Source organism: Nerophis lumbriciformis, linkage group LG34 (assembly GCF_033978685.3).
Source record: "Nerophis lumbriciformis linkage group LG34, RoL_Nlum_v2.1, whole genome shotgun sequence".
NCBI classification, from domain to species: domain Eukaryota; kingdom Metazoa; phylum Chordata; class Actinopteri; order Syngnathiformes; family Syngnathidae; genus Nerophis; species Nerophis lumbriciformis.
The window spans coordinates 23,493,249-23,513,989 of record NC_084581.2 but is presented as its reverse complement, the minus strand read 5'-3'; positions in this window follow the sequence as shown (position 1 = coordinate 23,513,989).

The following is a 20,741-nucleotide window of genomic DNA, read 5'->3' as shown; positions in this document are numbered from 1 at the left end:
TACACACATACACAGTGCCCACCCCCAGACAAATGTTTTCTCTCAATGTGGCCCCCGAGTCAAAATATTTGCCCAGCTCTGCCCTACATTCTTGAAAGGTGCACCCAGAATTTTTCTTTCATTATAATCTCCCACACAAAGTACATTTCTCTTCCTTATTTGCAGCATTGTGGGCGTTAATTGTGTGCAAATTCAGCTTGTCGATTGACTGTGATCACCCAATCAGAGAACAGAAAAAGCTGACGTTATTGTACATGTGACATGGCAACACATCAAAGCTGAAATCTGATTGGACAAAAGTAACGTTATATACAAGAAGCAGTGCGGCCACGAGATGCGCTATGACATGAAAATAAGAGACGGTTTGGAATTAATGAGTACAATTTCTTGAGACAAATACTACAAAACCAGTGAAGTTGGCACATTGTGTAAATTGTAAATAAAAACAGAATACAATGATTTGCAAATCCTTTTCAACCTATATTCAATTGAAGAGACTGCAAAGACAAGATACGTAACGTTCAAACTGGTAAACGTTATTTTTTTTGGATTTAATGCCTGCAACATGTTTCAAAAAAGCTGGCAAAAGTGGCAAAAAAGACTGAGAAAGTTGAGTAATGCTCATCAAACACTTATTTGGAACATCCCACAGGTGAACAGGCTAATTGGGAACGGGTGGGTGCCATGATTGGGTATAAAAGCAGCTTCCATGAAATGCTCTGTCATTCACAAACAAGGATGGGGCGAGGGTCACCACTTTGTGAACAAATGCGTCAGCAAATTGACTAAAAGTTTAAGAACAACATTTCTCAACGAGCTATTGCAAGGAATTTAGGGATTTCACCATCTACGGTCCGTAATATCATCAAAAGGTTCAGAGAATCTGGGGAAATCACTGCACGTAAGCGGCAAGGCCGTGACCTTCGATCCCTCAGGCTGTACTGCATCAAAAACCGATATCAATGTGTAAAGGATATCAACACATGGGCTCAGGAACACTTAAGAAAATCACTGTCAGTAACTACGGTTCATCGCTACATCTGTAAGTGCAAGTTAAAACTCTACTATGCAAAGTGAAAGCCATTTATCAACAACACCCAGAAGCACCGCCGGCTTCGCTGGGCCCGAGCTCATCTAAGATGGACTGATACAAAGTGGAAAAGTGTTCTGTTTTCTGACAAGTCCACAAAAGTACCACTGATAGTCACACACACACTAGGTATGTGAAATTATCCTCCACATTTGACGCATTCCCTTGTTCCACCCCCTGGGAGGTTAGGGGAGCAGTGAGCAGCAGCGGTGGCCACGCTCGGGAATCATTTTGGTGATTTAACCCCCAAATCCAACCCTTGATGCTGAGTGCCAAGCAGGGAGGTAATGGGTCCCATTTTTATAGTCTTTGGTATGATTATATACATGAAGCAGTGCAGCCACGAGATGTGCTATGAAATGAAAATGAGAGAGTTTGGAAGGAATGAATACAATTTCTTGAGACAAATACTACTATTGAAGTAGTAAATGTGGGTCAGTTTTCTGACCGTGTTTAGGCGTGCCGAGAAGGTCTTGCTGGAGCTTAAAAGGCAATCTCCTAAGACAGGGGTGTCAAACTCATTTTCATTGAGGGCCACGTTGCAGTTTTGGCTGCCCTCAGAGGGCCTTGTAAAATTAATAAAAGAAACTAACTTGTATAAGGATTAGCCGCATAATATTGTCACATGATTACCTATGCATTTGATTAGTACATGTATAAAAAATATAAAAATCTGTGGATTTTGCGGTCAAAAAAATGGCAGAATTTTACCATAACATTTTACTGTAAAAAGGTCACCCTCTATTTTACTGTAAAATTCTGTGGATTAAGCTGCCAGTTTTTTGTTTGGTTTTTTTGCATGAAAAATATGGTTGCTGTTTTCACAGTGTATTATTGTAAATGTAAAAAATGGTATTACAGTTTGTTTTTTTACGGTAGGATTCTGTTTTTAGAAAAAAATATATTGTAATGTTTACAGTGTACAATGTGATGGATAATCATAAGGCTGAGTAAATATTTACGTATGTTTTTACCCCAAAAATGTTTCAAATGTATGATAACATAATATATTTTGCATTATTAGATAGATAAAGATTAAACTATATATAACTGCATGCAGTACATGTCTTTTTTTAATGTCAAAATAGAAAGAAAAAGAAAGATAAAGTACTTAATTGAAGTAATGAATTGAATTCGGGCCATTCAAAATAATGTGGCGGGGCAGATCTGGCCCCGGGCCTTGAGTTTGACACCTGTGTCCTAAGATGTTCTCTCCCATGCTTCATGCCAATAATATGACCTTTTCTGAAACAGACGCAAATCATGCATTTGACAGTTATATTGTAAATACCAGACTTTGGTAAAGGTAAAAAAAAGTAATGGAAGACATGCGCACGTGGATGTCCTGAGTTTTCTCATTCAACAACTGCTGACCATCTGGCCTCAATGTCACCCCGAGCATGACTTGAATATTTTTACACTCTTTGGTTGTCCAGTTGTGTGCCGTGTTTGTGTTTAGCACACAAAATGCTAAATATTTCACCAAGTAAAAGCAATATTGTTGACTCGAGGTCATGTTGTACATGAAAAATGTTCTGATAAATGATCCTCCTGTAGTTTGATGTGAACATCTGCACATTTTTTTTTGGACCATGGGACTCATGCAAACATTTACATATTTGACCATTTGGAACGTGACCACACAAACAAAGTGAGCAGTGCTTTGCATTAGCGTGTAAGCGTTGGTTGGTTTTGATCAACGTGTCAAATGGCGAGTCAAACACGGAGAGTTGTGTGTGTGTGTGTGTGTGTGCGTGTGTGTGTGTGTGTGTGTGTGTGTGTGTGCATAAATGTTCATTAGTGTCTCAGACAAGAAAATATGTTGTGACACGTACAGTAACAATATTTCTCAGTATCTGAAGATTAGTAGAAGAGTTCTCAAGACATTTAAAAGTCCTTGCGAACACGTTTATAATTGAGGTTTTGCTTGTTGACATAATCCATGACAGCACTTCATGTTTTACAAACACATGTTTGACTTATAGTCTACGGCTGACTGCAGTTGCAGTCATGGCGTGTTCAGTCTCCAAAGTGTGTTAATACTTTTTTCGCTCTTTTTCTCACCTTTCTTCTTGTTGATGCTCTTGTAGTTCATTCCAGTCATGTGCCGGTCTACAATCTTGTCCCTGAGGCCAGCTCTTTGGTTTTGACTATGGTTGTGAGGTTTGAATGAAGACATTGTCCGTGTCACAGATGGATTTTACCAGTGACGTGCAGTCAGGGGAGGCACGTGAGTCGGGGCCTCACGTGCCATCATGGAAAGAAAACAAATGTAAAAAAATAAATAAATAATTAAATTGTTATATGTATCCAGTGATTATACTATAAAATTATTTTCCATTTAACTTCACCAGTTTTAGATTATTTTTATTCAAAATCACTGAATTTTCACATTTGCCGTTCAAATACTGAGAAGAGACTTGCGGTGAGTCAGCAGTCAGTTGAGGCAGTCACTGAGTTGAGCCTCACCATGGATTGCGCAATGATTCGGCTAACTGCTGGCCTGCTGTGCAGTGAGACCGTATTGCTTTATGAATTATATTATACATTTCCATAGTTTAGTTAGCTGAGGTATATAATGTACAGTGTATTTTGTCAACAACTGTATGTGTGTAACGTATTTCTTGTGCTGAGCAATCATAAAACGCCTGCAAAGACGCACAGTAATCCCGCCTCCTGGTGGTAGAGGGCGGTAGTGATCCCAGAGATCATTTCTGCGACTACTCGGCTGCAGAATAAGTGACAACAAGCAGCAACAGTTAGCAGCGATCATTTATTTTTTTCCTCTCGCGTGAACTTTTAACATGGAGGATTACATATCTAAAACAAAACAGTTTTCTAAACTGGACTTTCAATCGAAGCAGGAAGTAATAATTAAAGGAAGATCTCCATCGAGACAGAGAGACTTTTAAAACTGAAGAAAGATATGGAAGACTTCTATAAACAAGTTATCGATGCTTTTGTTCAGAAGGAGTGGCGAATGGACTTCATTTATAAGTAAAGGTAAGACCATAATAACGTTTTTTTTTATTAAATGTGCTTTTTTGTGTGCTACAGTTTGTATGTGTAAAGTTAAAGTTAAGTTAAAGTACCAATGATTGTCACAAACACACTAGGTGTGGTGAAATTTGTCCTCTGTATTTGACCCATCCCCTTGATTACCCCCTGGGAGGTGAGGGGAGCAGTGAACAGCAGTGGCGCCGCGCCCGGGAATCATTTTTGGTGATTTAACCCCCAATTCCAACCCTTGATGCTGAGTGCCAAGCAGGGAAGAATGCTGGTATGAGCTTTTAAACATAACCCGTTTACTGCTGCTAATCAAATGGTGAATAAGATACTCTTTAGGGTTCATATGTCTGTAAATCTGACTGTGATGAAGTCAGTGCCTCACCAGCCATGAACCTCACCGCATGTCACTGGATTTTACACACATAATGAGTTGAGATTCGGAGTACCGTATTTTTCGGACTATAAGGCACACTTAAAATCCTTTTATTTTCTCAAAAATCGGCGGTGCGCCTTATGCACGGCATAATTCTGGTTGTGCTTACCGACCTCGAAGCAATTTTATTTGGTACATGGTGTAATGATAAGTGTGACCAGTAGATGGCAGCCATAGAGATACGTGTAGACAGCAATATAATGGCAGTAAACATCACCAAAACTTTAAATGTTCCATTGAGAATATAGAACATTACACACGGCGCTCAAAAATCAGTCAAAATGTTTTTAGTATGACTTCGGTAAGCTATGAAGCCGCACCGCTTGATGGATTGTCGGCACATTAAACATACAAGTATCATTATGGTGTGTGTATAAGGACCGCAAAATGGCACCTATTAGCAGACATATTATCTGGGGTTTTGTTTCGCAATATTATGCAAAACCAACTTTTCTTACCTTCTGGTAACTGCTGATCTGTATTTGGGATCTTGAAAATGCTCGCGCGTCCGCAATTGTAGTCCGTGCCGACACCGTAGTCATAAGCTTCTGCTTTTTCTCTACCTTCTTATGTAGCATTCATCTTCCTCTGTTGCCAATTCTAATATAAAGTAGTGTAAAGTTCTTACTCATATCTGTCAGTAGACTAGCTATCAAAGTGCTAAAAACTGTAGTGGGGTTACATAATTCACCCACGGAACTTTAGTTGTTTGAGGGTTCCGGTCGGACGGTTTTTCACGGGACACATTTCCAGCGCACTAGTGAGCCACGGATGAGGAGATGCTGCTCCATTATTGATTTAAGTAAAGTCTGAATGTCATTAAAACAGTTACCGTATTTTCCGCACTATAAGGCGCACCGGATTATTAGCCGCACCTTCTATGAATTACATATTTCATAATTTTGTCCACCAATAAGCCGCCCCGGACTATAAGCCGCGCCTACGCTGCGCTAAAGTGAATGTCAAAAAAACAGTCAGATAGTTCAGTCAAACTTTAATAATATATTGAAAACCAGCGTTCTAACAACTCTGTCCCAAAATGTACGCAAATGTGCAATCACAAACATAGTAAAATTCAAAATGGTGTAGAGCAATAGTAACATAATGTTGCTCGAACGTTAATGTCACAACACACAAAATAAACATAGCGCTCACCTTCTGAAGTTATTCTTCATTCGTAAATCCTTCGAATTCTTCGTCTTCGGTGTCCGAATTGAAAAGTTGCGCAAGCGTGGTATCCAAAATGGCCGGTTCCGTCTCGTCGAAGTCATCGGGAGTCAGTGTCGCTGTTGTTCTGTGAATCCTGCCTTCCGGAAAGCTCGGACCACAGTTGTGACCGAAATATCTGCCCAGGCATTTACGATCCACTGGCAAATGTTGGCGTATGTCGTCCGGCGCTGTCTGCCCGTCTTAGTGAAGGTGTGTTCGCCTTCGGAGCTGTGTGAAAAAAGCCACCCGGCCTCTTCGCGTAAACTTCCCTTAACCACTCGCTCATCTTTTCTTCATCCATCCATCCCTTCGAGTTAGCTTTTATGATGACGCCGGCTGGAAAGGTCTCTTTTGGCAAGGTCTTCCTTTTGAATATCACCATGGGTGGAAGTTAGCATGGCAAGCTAGAACCACAGTGAAGGATGACTTCTCATTCCCTGTGGTGCGAATATTCACCGTACGTGCTCCCGTTCCACAGTGCGGTTCACAGGAATATCAGTTGCTGTGAAATACGGTAGTAATCCGTGTGCGGATGGAGAGATTGCGTCTTTTTATGAACCGGATCGCTTAGTAGGAGCCATTTTGTGGTCTTTACAGATGTAAACAGGAAATGAAACGTACGGTGATATCCGCGCGTTTTTTCTTCTTCTTCCGGGGGCGGGTAGAAGAAGAAGCGCTTCCTGTTCTATGGGGGCGGGTGCTTTCCTTGGCGGTTGCTTGCGTAGAAGAAGAAGCGCTTCCTGTTCTACCGGGAAAAAAGATGGCGGCTGTTTACCGAAGTTGCGAGATCGAAACTTTATGAAAATGAATCGTAATAAAGCGCACCGGGTTATAAGGCGCACTGTCAGCTTTTGAGAACATTTGTGGTTTTTAGGTGCGCCTTATAGTGCGGAAAATACGGTAGCTCCATCTTTTGACACTTCTTCCACCCCCGTCCTTGCACGCTACACCGCTACAACAAAGATGATGGGGAGAAGACGCTGTCGAAGGTGAGCCATGTAAATAAAACGGCGCATTCTGAAGCGACTGTCAGAAAGCGACTTGAAGATGATCTGTAAAACATAATCTATGCAACATTTTGACCAAAGAACTACCTTTACATGTTATGTAGACCAAAAGGAAGTGTTTGAAATATAGAAAATAATGGTAACACTTTAGTATGGGGAACATATTCTAAGTAACAAAGACTTCATTTAGAGTTATTTGGACACTAGGGGAACATATAAGGGTTAGGGTTAGGGTTACTAATAAGCAATAATTCTGAGGTTATTGAGGGAAGACTCTTAGTTAATGGCTTACTGATTGTATAATAAGGCCATGCAGAATATGGCATTAATAGTACTTAATAATGACTAATTAAGAGCCAATATGTTACTAATTTGCATGTTAATAACCAACTAATTAATGGTGAACATGTTCCCCATACTAAAGCGTTACCAAAATAATCATTATATGACCACTTTAATGCGCCTTACAAATAAAATGTATGAAAATAGACCTGAATAGACCCGCTCAACGGGTGAGCCCTACGGTCCGAAATAAATTGTACTTTCTAAAAGGACAGGAACTATTTGTGTGACAGCTTTGTATGCTGAACCATAAGATGCAAAGGTGGGAATCATGTGTGACACAATATGTCCTCTCATCAAAACAGGTACTAAGCCATGGCTTGTAAGAATAACAAAAGGCGATGAGACACAGAAAAGTGTCCCATGGAAAAAATAAAGAAACAAACAGGCTAGGAGGCAGGGCTGCGGACTCACGCTGAGAGACGCCGGGCTGAGACAACTGGCCAAAAGGGAAGATGGTAGAAGGACGACATAAAAAAGGGTCTTGCTCGTAGGTTTAGCAGAACAGTCCGAGAGAGTCTCGTCCGGTAGCAATCAATCAACCAATCAATGTTTACTTATATAGCCCTAAATCACCAGTGTCTCAAAGGGCTGCACAAGCCACAGCGACATCCTCGGCTCAGATCCCACATCAGGGCAAGGTAAAACTCAACCCAATGGGACAATGAGAAACCTTGGAGGGGACCGCAGATGTGGGGACCCCCTCCCCCTGGGTGACCGGTGCAATGGACGTCGAGTGGATCTAGCATAATATTGTGAGAGTCCAGTCCATAGTGGATCTAACATAATATTGTGAGAGTCCAGTCCATAGTGGATCTAACATAATAGTGTGAGAGTCCAGTCCATAGTGGATCTAACATAATAGTGTGAGAGTCCAGTCCATAGTGGATCTAACATAATATTGTGAGAGTCCAGTCCATAGTAGATCTAACATAATAGTGTGAGAGTCCAGTCCATAGTGGATCTAACATGATATTGTGAGAATCCAGTCCACAGTGGATCTAACATAATAGTGTGAGAATCCCGTCCATAGTGGATCCAACATAATTGTGTGAGAGTCCAGTCCATAGTGGATCTAACATAATATTGTGAGAGTCCAGTCCATAGTAGATCTAACATAATAGTGTGAGAGTCCAGTCCATAGTGGATCTAACATGATATTGTGAGAGTCCAGTCCACAGTGGATCTAACATAATAGTGTGAGAGTCCAGTCCATAGTGGATCTAACATAATAGTGTGAGAGTCCAGTCCATAGTGGATCTAACATAATAGTGTGAGAGTCCAGTCCATAGTGGATCTAACATAATAGTGTGAGAATCCCGTCCATAGTGGATCCAACATAATTGTGTGAGAGTCCAGTCCATAGTGGATCTAACATAATATTGTGAGAGTCCAGTCCATAGTAGATCTAACATAATAGTGTGAGAGTCCAGTCCATAGTGGATCTAACATGATATTGTGAGAGTCCAGTCCACAGTGGATCTAACATAATAGTGTGAGAGTCCAGTCCATAGTGGATCTAACATAATAGTGTGAGAGTCCAGTCCATAGTGGATCTAACATAATAGTGTGAGAGTCCAGTCCATAGTGGATCTAACATAATAGTGTGAGAATCCCGTCCATAGTGGATCCAACATAATTGTGTGAGAGTCCAGTCCATAGTGGATCTAACATAATATTGTGAGAGTCCAGTCCATAGTAGATCTAACATAATAGTGTGAGAGTCCAGTCCATAGTGGATCTAACATGATATTGTGAGAGTCCAGTCCACAGTGGATCTAACATAATAGTGTGAGAGTCCAGTCCATAGTGGATCTAACATAATAGTGTGAGAGTCCAGTCCATAGTGGATCTAACATAATAGTGTGAGAGTCCAGTCCATAGTGGATCTAACATAATAGTGTGAGAGTCCAGTCCATAGTGGATCTAACATAATAGTGTGAGAGTCCAGTCCATAGTGGATTTAACATAATAGTGTGAGAGTCCAGTCCATAGTGGATCTAACATTATATTGTGAGAGTCCAGTCCATAGTGGATCTAACATAATAGTGTGAAAGTCCAGTCCATAGTGGATCTAACATAATATTGTGAGAGTCCAGTCCATAGTGGATCTAACATAATATTGTGAGAGTCCAGTCCATAGTGGATCTAACATAATAGTGTGAGAGTCCAGTCCATAGTGGATCTAACATAATATTGTGAAAGTCCAGTCCATAGTAGATCTAACATAATAGTGTGAGAGTCCAGTCCATAGCGGGGCCAGCAGGAGATCATCTTGAGTAGAGACAGGTCAGCAGTGCAGAGACGTCCCCAACTGATGCACAGATGAGTGGTCCACCTTGAGTCCCGACTTTGGACAGCTAGCGCCTCATCTGTGGTCACCGAATCTGTGGCCCCCCTCTCCACGAAGGAGAAGAAACGGCAGATCAACTGGTCTAAAAGGGGGTCTATCTAAAGGCTAGTGTATACAAATGAGTTTTAAGATGGGACTTAATTGCTTCTACTGAGGTAGCATCTCTAACTGTTACCGGGAGGGCATTCCAGAGTACTGGAGCCCGAATAGAAAACACTCTATAGCCCGCAGACTTGTTTTGGGCTCTGGGAATCACTAATAAGCCGGAGTTCTTTAAAAGCAGATTTCTTGCCGGAACATATGGTACAATACAATCAGCAAGATAGGATGGAGCTAGACCATGTAGTATTTTATACGTAAGTAGTAAAACCTTAAAGTCACATCTTAAGTGCACAGGAAGCCAGTGCAGGTGAGCCAGTATAGGTATATATATGTATATATAGGTATATACAGTATAGGTCTTATATGATCAAACTTTCTTGTTCTTGTCAAAAGTCTGGCTCAGGTGCGTCCATTAGCTCCGCCTCCAGTTCAAGTGATGGCTAACGAGGAGAGAAAAAAGACAAAAGAGAACACAGGTGGGTGTCAAGAATATATTTACTAATACTACTTATATTTTCGCATCGTTTAGTTTTTTTGTCTTCTGTGTGTTATATCTTCCATTATTTGCCTTTTGATGGTTTTAGTTCTTGGGGGTTAAAACTTAAAATAACTCACAAGTCAGTTGTTTGTTTGTGCTGGAGGTGGTTTTCAGTCCAAGTTCTTCATGTTCTATGTCCCTCGTGCTCCCAAAGGGGCAGTTTGACGGAGTGATCGCTTCCTTTGAGTGCACATGTTTCCTTTTAGACAGCACAGTGTGCAAACATCGAGGCTTTGAACACGCATCATTTACATTCCACACTTTCTTAATACTGCTTACAAATCCTTGAGGGATACTGATCTCTTTAAGTGCTTCATGAAAAAAGAAACGTCTGCATGCACGCAAACCTCATTGCCCATAACTGTGGTGCGTTCAAGGACCCTAGATTAAAGTTAGTCACTGGCTCATGACAATGTATTATGATTTGTATTACCCACTTCGGATGAGTGACAATGACAGGCTATATAATTATTAAAGTTCATATTATGGCCACTTGATATTCAATTTGTTTCTTTTCGTCACACAAACACTCTCTTCATTCAGACCTCTACACCAGCGATTGTCAAATTATTTTTACCAAGTACCACATCAGAACACACTTGGCTCTCTAAGTGCCACCATAAGGTTTTACTACTTAGGTATAAAATACTAAACGGTCTAGCTCCATCCTATCTTGCTGATTGTGTTGTACCATATGTCCAGGTCAGAAATCTCCGTTCTAAGAACCCCGGCTTATTAGTGATTCCCAGAGCCCAAAAAAAGTCTGCGGGCTATAAAGCGTTTTCTATTCGGGCTCCAGTACTCAGTTAGAGATGCTACCTTAGTAGAAGTATTTAAGTCCCGTCTTAAAACTCATTTGTATACGCTTGCCTTTATATAGATCCCCCTTTTAGACCAGTTGATCTGCCGTCTCTTTTCTGCTCTGCCCCCCTCTCCTGCGTAGAGAGGTTATTGGGGGGGGGGGGGGGGTCTCCTCCAAGGTTTCTCATTGTCATCCCATTGGGTTGAGTTTTTTCTTGCCCTGATGTGGGATCTGAGCCAAGGATGTCGTTGTGGCTTGTGCAGCCCTTTGAGACACTTGTGATTAAGGGCTGTATAAATAAACATTAATTATGGAACAAGAACAATCAACCATGGATGACAAAAGGGACTAAAAATGCTGGTAACATGAAGAATACATTATATAGAACTACAATCTATAGTGACAGAAAACAAGTACAAAACGTATAAGATCAAGCTAACCAGCTTAGTAAGAACATGTTGAAAATAAAATTACTATTAATTATTAGACAGGAACAAAAACAACATGACAGCAACATGGAGCTTTCTGAATAGCATCATTAGGAATGGTGCTAAGAAAGACTCCCCTCGATACTTATTTCATATTGTGATTTTTTACGCTTTCGAAGTACTTGAAAGCTTAAATAACTACTTCGAAAATATTGAACCAAATCTGGAGGAAAGGATTCCAGATCCCGAGTGAGTCGAGGACTTGAATAATACTATAGACCAGAGCTGGGCAAATATTTAGATTTTATTTGGTACATGGTGTAGTGATAAGTGTGACCAGTAGATGGTAGTCACACATAAGAGATACGTGTAGACTGCAGTGTGACTCTAGTAAACAACACCAAAACTTTAAATGTTCCATTGAAAATAAAGAACATTACACACGGAACTCAAAAATCTGTCAAAATGTTTTAGTATGACTTTGAAGCCGCACCGCTTGATGGATTGCCGGCCCATTGCGGCTACCGTAGTCAGAGTATTACTATGGTGTGTGTATAAGGACCTCAAAATGGCACCCATTAACAGACATATTATCTGGTGTTAATTGTGTCACAATATTATGCAAAATTAACTTTTCTTACCTTTTGGTACCTGCTGATCTGTATTTGATATCTGCATAAATCCTGAAAATTTGCGCAAGTCCGCCACTGTAGTCTGTGCCGATGCTGTAGTCGATAAGCTTCTTCTTTTTCACTATCTTCTTGTTATGGGACATTCACCTTCTGCTGTTGCCATTTCTAATAAAAAAATAGCGTAAAGTTCTAACTTATATCTCGCTATGGAAGCGCTAAAAACTACGGGTGTAGTGGGTTTACTTATTCACCCACGGAACTTTAGTTATTAGAGAGTTCCGGTCGGACGATTTTTCACAGGAAACATTTCCGTTGTTGTTATTGCACTAGTGAGCCACGGATGAGGAGATGCTGCTCCGTTATTGATTGAAGTAAAGTCTGAATGTCATTAAAACAGTTAGCGAGGAGATGCTGCTCTGTTATTTATTGAAGTAAAGTTTGAATGTCATTAAAACAGTTAGCTTCTTCCACACCCGTCCTTGCACGCTACACCGATACAACAAAGATGGCGGGGAAGAGACGCTGTCGAAGGTGAGCCACGTAAATAAGACCGCCCACAAAACTGCACATTCTGAAGCGACTGTCAGAAAGCGCCTTGAAGATGATCTGTAAAACATAATCTATGCAACCTTTTGACCAAGGAACCACCATTACATGTTATGTAGACCACAAGGAAGTGTTTTAAGTTTAGAAAAAAATCATAATATGACCCCTTCAATGCGCCTTATAATCCGTTGCACCTTTTGTATGAAAAAAGACCTGAATAGACCCGCTCATCGGCTGTGCGCCTTTTAATCCGGTGCCTCTATGGTCCAGAAAATACGGTTAGTGCTTCTTTTTTATTACCAGAATGAAAGTATTTCTCCATGTAGTGTACCAGCTTAAATACTAAGTTTAATTAGGTCCTATTAAAAACTGCTACTGTGCAACTTTAGTGCAACTATTTTCAGATCATCTGATGCGATATGACCAGAACTGTAATTTATGTGTGTTTTTCGAGGGTGAATTGAAAAGACTTCTATATTTGGTGAGAGCAGTCTGTGGTTTCAAGTCAGAGGAATGCTGAAACTGTTATATTAATGTCACCAGAACCTCTGATGAGGCATTTAACATGTTGCACGCACGCACCCGCGCAAACCCAAATGAAGGTTTTGTTTGGCATAGATATACTCGATACCACAAGTGTAACAACGTACAGCGTTTTACAGTCTGTTGTGCAACTGCAAAAACCACATCACGCAGTCAGTGGTCACAACAGTGTGGTCTTAAGTCCCGTACCCATAAAACCGCACTCACTGACTTCGGCATTTGACGCATGAATGAAGTCTAGCACAGAGCAGCCTCACCTCAGAGAGTTTGTGTTTGGCTCGGTTGATAGACTTACTCCAATAAAAGGACAAGAGGACGTGTTAAGATGTCCAATTGTTTTTGAAGTTTCCCAACACTTCTTCATAAGTGAGACTTATGAAGAAGACCGGAATGATTGATGGCCGTACGTTCTTTGCCTTCCTCTCATACCAAGGAGTGTCTTTCACACTTTCGAGTGATGCAGGATGATGCACATGCAGGGATGTGCCAATGTTATCAGCAAATTCCCTCTCAAGTGTAATTGGATTACATTCACAATTGTGTGTCTCTACAAAACGGACCCAAACTGTATGGATTCACAGGTAGTATTAGTAGGTGTTGAAGTGCAGAGGTGGGACCAAGTCATTGCTTTGCAAGTCACAAGTAAGTCTCAAGTCTTTGCCCTCAAGTCCGAGTCAAGTCCCGAGTCAAGACAGGCAAGCCCCGAGTCAAGTCCAAAGTCAAGACTGGAAAGTCTCAAGTCAAGTCCTAAGTCCTGCATTTTGAGTTTCGAGTCCTTTCAAGTCCTTTTAACCACAGACTAATATTAACACAGATTGTGTATGCTTTTCAAACGCTGTATTTATTTATTAAAACAAGTGCATTTTAAATTGCAGGAAAGAAAATTGTGCTGACATTGCACTTTATAATAGCACTATTAACCAGTCATTTTAAACATTAACTCATTCCTTTACAGAACAAACACATTGAAAAATAAAGTGCAAATGTACTTATTTGTACAAAAGTGTTAACATTGAAAAAACATGACATATACGTGAACATAACAAAAAAATTATTTCTTGTGCGGCCCGATACCAATCGATCCACGGACCAGTACCGGGCCGCGGCCCGGTGGTTGGGGACCACTGAGGTAAACAACCAACAGTATGTCAGAAAGCTAGCTAAAACGGTACACATATTCATAATATAGTATACATTTTAACTGACCTTTATTTTACTATTTTTGTCTTTTTTTAGGTGGCTAAAATACGCGGTGCTGCTGACCGCCGTCTAACGTTACGTGTGATATATTGACTAACGTAACCCTGCTTAAAAAAATCACTGAACAAAAAGTATGAATAAGGTAGTGAACTGCAACAGATTCCCGTGTTTGCAATAACGTTATATACGTTAGCAGTGAGTTTACAGCCTCACTGATTTAACTACACAGCAAATAAAAGTCACGTTACTGCCAATAAACGTTATCTTACATTCAAAACTTACCGTTCGTTGTGCAACTTCAAATGCCGGACGAAGTTGGAAGTTGTTGCCTCTCCATCAGCAATTTTCGAACCGCATGTGTTGCATACTGCAAACCGTTTTGTGTTGACCACCTCGTAATTTTTATACCCAAACAAAATTATTTTAGGTATCATTTTTTGTTCACTGGCGTGTGGTTTGGACATGTCTTCTTCGTTGGTTGTCCTGCAATTTGATTGGATGAATGCTGTGTGATGAAAACAAAGTAGATCTAATTTGATTGGCTGTTGTACTGAGACCACACCAGCTGACACACGCAACGCTGATAGACAAGTACACAATGAAAAATACGGAGCGCTCCCGAATAACTTTTTCATCTTTGGGTTTTGGGGAAAGTAGCAAGTCATGTCAAGTCATGTCAATTCAAAAGGCTCAAGTCCAAGTGAAGTCACAAGTCATTGATGTTAAAGTCTAAGTCGAGTTGCAAGTCTTTTTACATTTTGTCAAGTCGAGTCTAAAGTCATCAAATTCATGACTCGAGTCTGACTCGAGTCCAAGTCATGTGACTCGAGTCCACACCTCTGTTGAAGTGTTAATGTGTGTTTGGTCTATATGTAACCACCGTCATTTAAAACTACAATAGTGAGCAATGAAATGTAGACAATAACATGAGCAATTAAAAAGAGATTTGTTTCGTGCATCATTTAAGAAACAGAGGTGGAGGAAGCCATGTTAGGGTTTTTTTTTGGTTGAAACGTACTATTGGCAAGGAAAAGTCATTAGAAGTGAACTGTGGTGTTAAGTACACAAGTACGTAAGTACACACACCCTGACCCATCATGTTCACGGCACAATCTATCAAAAACTAACAGTGCGCCGTGAAAGTCCTCAGCCGTGATGACATCACTGTGGCAGCTACTGCTCATGTCCTTCTTGTCTAGAGCATACCCGAGGAGACTAATTTTCTAACTGTACAACTTTTCTGAAAGTTCTCTGTGCAACGGATCATACATATAGGTACTGTACAAGCCAGGCTCCAAATCCACGTCTGCTTCCATATTTGTTGACTTATCCAGCTGTAGTGTGTAATATTCACTACATATACAGTAACTGCAGTACTTCACATATACTAGTCCAGAAATGTCAAACCCAAGGCACGGGGGCCAAATCTGGCTGGCCACATCATTTTATGTGTCCCACAAAGGCCTGGAAATAATATGTGTCAATAAAGTACTTTATCTTTTCTTACTAAATGCATTTGTTCTTTCCATTTTAACAGAAAAAAAATGCAGGTACCGCATGACATTGCATACCTTTAAAACTTTAATGCAAAAAAAAATATTATCATACTCTCCAGACATTTTATTTTGTTAAAATACTTACATTTCTGCTTGATTTGTGGTTTTAGAGCAAGGTATCCGTCAAATTGTACACATTAAAAATGACAATACATTTTACTGTAAAATTTGCAATGTTTTTTACAGCATTTTACAGTGAATTTAGTGCTAGACTTTTGACAAGAACAAGAAAGTTTGATCATATTAGGCCTATACTGTATATACCTTAATATACATATATACCTATATATATATATATATATACCTATACTGGCTCACCTGTGCACTTAAGATGTGACTTTAAGGTTTTACTACTTACGTATAAAATACTAAACGGTCGAGCTCCATCTTATCTTGCTGATTGTATTGTACCATATGTCCCGGTCATAAATCTGCGTTCTTAGAACTCTGGCTTATTAGTGATTCCCAGAGCCCAAAAAAAGTCTGCGGGCTATAAAGCATTTTCTATTCGCGGTAACAGTTAGAGATGCTACCTCAGTAGAAGCATTTAAGTCCCATCTTAAAACTCATTTGTATACTCTAGCCTTTAAATAGACCCCCCTTTTAGACCAGTTGATCTGCCGTCTCTTTTCTGCTCTGCCCCCCTCTCCTGCATGGAGAGGTTATTAGGTGACCACAGATGTTGCGCTAACTGTTCAAAGTCGGGACCCAGGATGGACCACTCATCTGTGCATCAGTTGGGGACGTCTCTGCGCTGCTGACCTGTCTCCACTCAAGATAATCCCCAGCTGGCCCCGCTATGGACTGGACTCTCACACTATTAACTAGATCCACTCGACGACCATTGCACCGGTCGCCCGGGGAGGTCCCTACATCTGCGGTCCCCTCTAAGGTTTCTCATTGTATCCTATTGGGTTGACTTTGTTCTTGCCTTGACGTGGGATTTGATGTCGTTGTGGCTTATGCAGCCCTTTGAGACACTTGTGATTAAGGCTACTGAAATGCGATTTTCTTATTTAAATGGGGATAAACGTACTGTTGGCGAGGAAAAGTCATTAGAAGTGAACTGTGGTGTTAAGTCCATTCTATGTGTCAAACTTGATCATTTCGCGATATTGCCATATTTTTGCTGAAAGGATTTAGTAGAAAACATCGACGATAAAGTTCACAACTTTTGGTTGCTGATAAAAAAGCCTTGCCTGTACCGGAAGCAGCAGACGAGTAGCGTGACGTCACAGGTTGTGGAGCTCCTCACATCTGCACATTGTTTACAATCATGGCCACCAGCAGCGAGAGCGATTCGGACCCAGAAAGTGACGATTTCCCCATTAATTGGAGCGAGGATGAAAGATTTGTGGATGAGGAAAGTGAGAGTGAAGGACTAGAGGGCAGTAGGAGCGATTCAGATAGGGAAGATGCTGTGAGAGGCGGGCAGGACCTGATATTCAGCTGGGAATGACTAAAACAGTAAATAAACACAAGACATATATATACTCTATTAGCCACAACACAACCAGGCTTATATTTAATATGCCACAAATTAATCCTGCATAACAAACACCTCCCCCCTCCCGTCCATATAACCCGCCAATACAACTCAAACACCTGCACAACACACTCAATCCCACAGCCCAAAGTACCGTTCACCTTCCCAAAGTTCATACAGCACATATATTTACCCAAAGTCCCCAAAGTTAGGTACGTGACATGCACATAGCGGCACGCACGTACGGGCAAGCAATCAAATGTTTGGAAGCCACAGCTGCATGCGTACTCACGGTACCGCGCCTGCGCATCCAACTCAAAGTCCTCCTGGTAAGAGTCTCTGTTGTCCCAGTTCTCCACAGGCCAATGGTAAAGCTTGACTGTCATCTTTCGGGAATGTAAACAATGAAACACCGGCTGTGTTATCCGGCAAAACAGTCAGGGGGTGCAATCTACGGCGGGGGTGCGTTATCCAGCACAACACCTGCCGCAATACACCGCTTCCCACCTACAGCTTTCTTCTTTGCTGTCTCCATTGTTCATTGAACAAACTGCAAAAGATTCACCAACACAGATGTCCAGAATACTGTGGAATTTTGCGATGAAAACAGACGACTTAACAGCTGGCCACCATGCTGTCCCAAAATGTCCTCTACAATCCGTGACGTCACGCGCAGGCGTCATCATACCGAGACGTTTTCAGCAGGATATTTTGCGCGAAATTTAAAATTGCACTTTAGTAAGCTAACCCGGCCGTATTGGCATGTGTTGCAATGTTAAGATTTCATCATTGATATATAAACTATCAGACTGCGTGGTCGGTAGTAGTGGGTTTCAGTAGGCCTTCAAGGGCTATATGAATACACTTTGATTGATTGATTGATAAATTGAAAAAACTCTACCACTGCTTTCTTAAGGGAAATTCTGTCGACTGAGCTGTCTGTGTTATTACTGTAAGATTTATGGTTGTTAATGGTACAAATAGTATCATTGTTTTTTTAACGGTAAAAAATTGGCAGCTCAGTTGCCAGAATAAAATAAAAACGGTGGTAAAGTTGATGGTAAAAAACACTGTACATTTTATAGTAAAATTCTGGTGATTGAGTTGCTAGTTTTTTACTGTAAAAAATACAGATTTGTTTTACAGTGTACGTAAAAAAATACATAATAATCAAATGCATAGGCAAATTCATACATCATTCGTTGTTACAAACGGCCCTCTGAGGGCAGCCATGACTACAATGTGGCCCTCAATGAAAATGAGTTTGACAACCCTGTACTTGTCAGTGCATCCAGTCAATAAATTAACTATAAAGGCCTTCTGAGAATGCAGATTTCTGCCATGAGGCTCGCTCTCTCACTAAATAAATCCTGGATCCAGATGGTCATCCGGATCACCACCAAAGTCTAGTCATGTGTACCTTATCCCATTTCAGACAATTCCTGAAAGTTTCATCAAAATATGTCCATCATTTTTCAATTTATGTTGCTAACTTACTGACTAAGGTGGGTAGAGTAGCCCAAAAAAATACTCAATTAAAAGCAATTTAGTGTAATATGACAAGTACAAGTAAAAGGTATATCTGGAAGACAAACGTGACCGCTATGACCGGCTAAGGGTCAGCTCGGAGGGGCTCGAGACGAAGGTGGTGTGCGGGCATACTTGCCAACCGTCCCGGATTTTCCGGGAGACTCCCGAAAATCAGCGCCTCTCCCGAAAACCTCCCGGGACAAATTTTCTCCCGAAAATCTCCCGAAATTCATACGGACCTGAGTGACGTGTTGACAGCCAAGTTTTCATGTCCGCTTTCCCACAATATAAACAGCGTGCCTGCCCAGTGACATTATAACTGTAGAATGATCGAGGGCGAGTTCTTGGTTTCTTATGTGAGTTTATTGTTAGGCAGTTTCATTAACGTCCTCCCAGCGCGGCAACAACACACAACAACAGCAGTCACGTTTTCGTCTACCGTAAAGCAGTTCGTTTGCCGTAAACAGCAATGTTGTGACACTCTTAAACAGGACAATACTGCCATCTACTGTACATGCATATGTGACAATAACATCAACCCTTAACTCAACAATGAGTAGATGAGTGTTATGCATGTGTATATGTGTAAAAAAAAATTAACACTAAAATTCAAGTATTTCTCTTATTTATAAAAATATATAATTAAAAAAAATAAATAAATAATATATATATATATATATATATATATATATATATATATATATATATATATACATAGCTAGAATTCACTGAAAGTCAAGTATTTCTTATATATGTATATATATATATATATATATATATATATATATATATATATATATATATATATATATATAATACTTGACTTGGTGAATTCTAGCTGTAAATATACTCCTCCCCTCTTAACCACGCCCCCAGACCCCGCCCTCCCCGACCTCCCGAAATCGGAGGTCTCAAGGTTGGCAAGTATGTGTGCGGGGGAGGTGGAGGCAGCATCGCGGAGTTTCTCTGGTGGGACTTCAGAGACCCAAAGATGTGCCATGTCGAGGGCCTGCAGGAGCTGATCCAAGAGTGCCTGGAGGAGAAGGCGGACAACCGGCTGAGGCACACCGTGGAGCCCGGAAATCTGAAAATCTCGCTTGCTCACATGGAAGAAACGTGAAGAACCTAGTACCCCTGTGCTTGTTTGTTTTTAAATGTTTAAATGGGCTGCTTCCTCCAAATTGATCAGAATTGCTGTCTCCGTATTCTCCCGTGAGGTCACTGAGGTCATGTGACCAGTCTCTTCTGTATTGCCCCAGAACTATAAAGAACCAGAGGAGACAGATCATTTGCAGTTGCAGGACCCAAACTCTCTCCCACTGCAAATTAGAACTGCTACTTCTCTGTAGTCTTTTATATCACCTCTTAAAACATAATGTTTGCACTGTCTTTCAAACACAACCTAGTAATGTTTTAGTTTATTCAGTTGTATTTGCTTGAATCAGCTATTTTATTTGTTTGTTTGTTTTTGTAAACCTGTCAGAAGTTATTTATTTTATTATGCAATTTATTCAACTTTGGTGCTTTATAAATTATGACCTTGACCTTGACCTAATGAGGCTCCGGGGCTGGGAAAGCGAGCCACAGCACGGCATATTCATTTATCAAAAATCAGCTTGTGCAGGACAAGAAACACAAAATAAAAAACCCAAAACCAGTGAAGTTGGCACGTTTGTAAATAAAACAGAATACAATGATTTGCAAATCCTTTTCAACTTATATTCAATTGAATCGACTGCAAAGACAATACATGTAATGTTTGAACTGAGGAATTATTTTTTTTTGCAAATAATCATTAACTTAGAATTTAATGGCAGCAATACATTGCAAAAAAGTTGGCACAGGGGCATTTTTACCACTGTGTTACATGGCCGTTCCTTTTAACAACACTCAGTAAACGTTTGGGAACTAAGGAGACCACATTTTGAAGCTTTT